The sequence below is a fragment of the Coenobita brevimanus genome, chromosome 24 (genome assembly GCF_032717465.1).
Source record: "Coenobita brevimanus isolate Jiangsu-jjx chromosome 24, ASM3271746v2, whole genome shotgun sequence".
NCBI lineage: Eukaryota > Metazoa > Arthropoda > Malacostraca > Decapoda > Coenobitidae > Coenobita > Coenobita brevimanus.
The window spans coordinates 327,501-332,500 of NC_136977.1; the positions used below are offsets into that span (position 1 = coordinate 327,501).

Sequence of the window (5,000 nt, forward strand, 5' to 3'; positions counted from 1 at the left end):
CGTTGAGAGAGAGAGGGAGGGGGGGGGAGATGGATGGAGGGAGAGAATGGGAGGGGAGGGAGGAAGAATATGAAAAGCCTGGAGATTCGCAGGGAGGTAAAGAGAGAGCTAGAGAGAGCCGTATCATGTGCCGTGTTCGTGCGCCGGCTCAGGTGTGTGAGGCCACAGTACAGACTTAAGAACGTGACCTGGGTTCTGATCTGAAGACTATTTCACCCCCTCATGACCGACACAACTCTAGTGGTTTATTTCAGGTGGCGCCAGACGATTTAATTCTGATGGGAGTGAGTCATAGGAGTCCAGGAGAGTTAAATGGTGATTAATATGTAGGGCGTTGGAGGCTGAGGCTAGACTGTGAATATCTCGCCAAATCGCTGACATCATGGAGTTCAGAGCACTTTGTAATCTACTTTAATTTCAGGGTCCCTAATTTCTTCCTTCCGTCTTTTCTTTTTCTTCTTTCTTCCTTTTCATTCATTCATGGCTTTCCTTCTTATGGTCATTCTTCAGTCTTTGCTTCCTGACACCCCCTGGATCATTTTCGTATCCCCCTTCTGTCTTTCCTTCTTTCCTTCCCATCCATCCTTCCTTCCTTCCATTCTTCCTTCCTTCCTTCCTTTCTCATTTTCTTATTTTCCTTCCTTCCTTCCTTCTTCTCTCGCACTTCCCTCCTTCGTGTTTTCCAGGTCAGAGTTTTCTGCGAGTTAGTATTACCTCAGCGGGGCTGGGACGCGACATTATTCGAATCCAAGTTACTGCCAGAATAGGAAGGATGGAGGGAAGGAAGGAAGGAAGCAAGAGAGGAAAGAAGGAAAGTAGGAAGGGAGGAAAGAAGGCAAGCAGGCAAGAAGAAAGGAAGGGAGGAAAGAGGGAAGGAAAAAAGAGTAAAAGAAAGGGAAGAAAGAATGAGAGAGAGAGAGAGAGAGTCCTATTTTCACCCTTTGTCCCCACCTTGTTTTGGTCTTTTGTTTTTTTGTCTTTTTGTTTTTTTGTTCTACGTCATTATAATTTCTTTCTGTGGTGTATTTTTAACTCTCTCTCTCTCTCTCTCTCTCTCTCTCTCTCTCTCTCTCTCTCTCTCCACACACACACACACACACACACACACACACACACACACACACACACACACACAACAGAGCTGCCCAGTCCACAACCTTCATATAATGTCTTGCTTGTCCAAGATTCCATAAACCTTGGTTTTGAGGTAGGAATGAGCCTCCTTGGTTACTAGTCAAATCCACCCTCCAGTCTGACTACGTAAATATGAGAGAGAGAGAGAATCTTTGCCAGGTTAGATCAAACACACTATAGTTACATAACGATTTATAACATTACATAACGTTACGTAAAATGGAGTACCGATCGGGTAATTGGTATGGACGTGGTCGCTCTCGGTACCTATATATAGAACACCTTTTACCTGTGCCTCATTAGCATCGTGTCGTTGTTGTCGAATCTTCGTCGTCGTCGTCGTAGTATGCTGTGCGAAGGAAATAATAGTAATAATAATAATAATAATAATAATGTAACAATAATATCGGTAAAAATAATAAAACAGTGGTAATTAGAATAAGAATAAATATCATCGTCATCATTATCATCACCCTTGCCGTGCAGTGCATAATAATAATAAAATAATAATAATAATAATAATAATAATAATGATGATAAAAATAATGTCTGCAACAATAACAACGGCTTTGATCGCCTGATATACTCAATGCATACACAAGTAGATCCGTAAGAATGTTATATAAAAGAACAGGTTGTTGGCGAGAATATTAGCATGCAATTCACCTCAGCTCTTCCTCCCCCCTCCTCTTCCCCCTCTCCCTCCCGCTCCCCTTCCCCTTCCCTTTCCTTCCTCCATCCCTTCCTCTCCTCCTCCCCCTTCCCTCCTTCCCCCTTCCCTTCCCGTATTTCTTCTTCCTCTCCTCCCTCCTCATCCATCTGCCTGGCCTTCCCTTGAGGTGGGCCTTGCCTTGATATTGGGGAGCGAGGACAGGTGGGAGGGTGGGGGCGAGAGGGGAGGGGGTGAAGGTAAGTAGAGAAGTGGTCAGGTAGGATTTGTTGGGGTGGGGTAAGGTGTGTGTGTGTGTGTGTGTGTGTGTGTGTGTGTGTGTGTACCGTCGTGTCATGGATACAGCTGATAGGGCGCAGACATATGCCTGGTTTTGAAAGGACGTACCACCAATGCTTTAAATGCTCGCCATCATTGGGTTTCGAACCCTAGACACGGGGGGAAGGCATCGCGAGTAGAATACGCTAACCACGAAACCACCACAGCGCCTTATATACTTATTTGATGAAGTAATGGTGCATTGAGGGGAGGTGCTGGAGAGGAACGCCTTCACTTGGTGGCATCGAGATGACCGCGTGGATCCATTGCCTGGTTATACAATTATCCCGGTATTTCTTCCTCGTCTCCTAAAAGAAAGATGGACTGCAAAACAAGGGTATTAAAATTTAGACCTCAGGGACAAGGGACTGAATAGGGAGACTGCCAGAGATCGAGCAGGAAGGGGAACTGCCTTTAAGTGACCAAGGTCGACGCATGCAAGCATGTTGGAGCCTTTATAAACGAAAGGAAACGAATTCACTGGGTTTACGTTTAGATGTGTCTGGTGTTGCTTCAATTACTGTTGTATCTGGTGTACTATTGCATCTGCTACTATTACAACTAATACTATTGCTACATTGATGGGGAGAGCTTTTGCCAGGTGTATTATAGTTGTGTACAGTCGGGGATAAAAATCTGCGTACTGTTTCATTGCGTCTGCTTCACACGTAGGGCATGTCGGTCACTCTTCTCCCGGACGCATCGTATCGGAGAGAGTCATCTATGGCCAGAGAAACATATCCAGCTTCTCACGTTAGGAATATTAGCCAGCAGAGGAAAGTGGCAAGTAGAAGAGGCGAAATATTTGGGCAGAGAAGTATACTAAGCCTCTCTCACCTTAGGAGTATTGACCATCAGAGGAAACTGACAAGAGGTGAAGTATTAGGGTAGAGAAATATACGAAGCCTCTCTCAGTTTAGGAATGTAAACCAGCTGAGGAAGGTGACAAGCAGAAGAGATGAAATATACTGTAATGGTAGAGAAGCATACCAAGCCTCTCTCAGCTTAGGAATATTAACGAGTAGAGGAAAGTTACAAGTAGAAGAGGCGAAATATTAGGGTAGAGAAACGTACCAAGCCTTTCTCAGCTTAGGAATATTAGCCAGCAGAGGAAAGTGACAATTAGAAGAGGTGAAATAATGGGTCAGGGAAATAAATCAACATCCTTTCCATGGCGCTTCTTCGTGATCAGAACGACATTCCATTGCCAGTCTCTTCAAACAGCTCAACATTGAAGATGGAGAGATGGCAATTTTAGTCCAAGTAAAAGAGGTGTAGCGCTGTTTCCGTACCACCCTGTATTAGGCAAACCTTTATGCCCGATTGTTCCTGAATCTTTGTACGTGTGGCTGTTACTCTGGTCAGGGTCACTATGGATACGCCCTTCCGTCTGTCTGTCTGTCTGTCTGTCTCTCTCTCTCTCTCTCTCTCTCTCTCTCTCTTTCTCTTTATATTCAAGTGTGCACATCCCTACACATTAAGGGCAGACCGGGACCTCGATTATAGGGCAGCGACGTGTTATGCATGAGAGAGAGAGAGAGAGAGAGAGAGAGAGAGAGAGGGAGGGAAGAAGGGGGGACCTAGTAACCACCAGGGAGTGTTTGAATTGTCATATCTCCAAATTCAAATTTTCCCAAATGCACCTAATACCTCAAACTAACGCTTTCTAATGATATACCTGCTGTGTGTAGTATATAACCTGTTTTGATACACCCCGTCCGTGGTATACCCCAGTTCAAAATAGAATACCTTTAGTTTCTGTGTAATCTGTAGTCTGTATCTACTTGTATCATACTTCTTTAGGCCAAATGTTACACCGTGCCGTTCTGACTGTTTAGGTATATCCTCTTTGGTATACCCAAATTCAAAAGGGTATATTGTCTCGATCCTTGGGTGCTCATATCCGTATACACCAGCTCTCATGATATACCCCGCTAAATATAATGCCAACTCAGCTGCGTATCTCTATGCTTACTCTGTTCACCTCAGTCTACCCACTCTACATATGTCTGTCTCTGTACTCTGTCTATGTATCAGCTCTATATAAGCAGTCTCTGTCAATCCCTCTATACCCATGTATCAATTATACCCACCATGATACCTCAAATCTTAATAGTATATATACCTAATATACTCTCAAATATCGAAGTCCTCTGTGTAGCATATCCAGTAGGCTGTGTCATATGATCATGTGCATTGTGGAGTTATCATTATTATTGCAGGGTTGCGTAGCTAATCTGAGTGTGTAATTGAATATTGTTTATTAATCGACGAAGAATTGTTGCATGTGTTTGATAATTGGATGTGCAACGTTTCGTTGGACATTAATGGTCGCTGATGAGGCATCCCACAACCCTGAGGGAAGCTTTCTTGTTTTTTTAAATATTATAATTAGAACTTCCCACATTCCTGTTGGATGTTTTCTTGTTTTTGTTATTATTATTATTATTATTGTTGTTGTTACTATAAACGTGCAGTACTTCAAAGGCTGTTTGGGCTACAGCCTTCAAACTTGGTCATCTTAGCCGGACAGCTGGCCGCTTCTTTTGGTCAAATATGGTGTCAGTCCGTCAAACGGATCTTCGGACATTATCTGGAACACAGAAAAGTGATTAAGCCACACATTCGCAAGAACCGCATAAGCTAGGAAGCTGAAATTGTACTACAATATAGCCGTAAGACGGACACGGTGGGGAAAGGAGTATGGATCCAGTCGGTTGATTAATTATTCTCTGAGATTGCCTGGGGTCAAAATTTCGAACTTTTCCTCATATTCTGGATGTCACTTAATTTTCCATGAAAGATTAAAACTAGTCACCAAACTAGGTGGACTTACAGACTGTGATGACCTAAGGCGACATGCACAAGATCATTGAAC

General features: G+C 43.5%; 1 protein-coding gene across 1 annotated transcript in view; it reads left to right on the forward strand.

Annotated features, from left to right (window-relative positions):
• LOC145393522 (carboxyl-terminal PDZ ligand of neuronal nitric oxide synthase protein-like) overlaps positions 1 to 5,000 on the forward strand; it is a 128,537-nt gene that overhangs the window by 72,636 nt on the left and 50,901 nt on the right. The window lies entirely within an intron of this gene.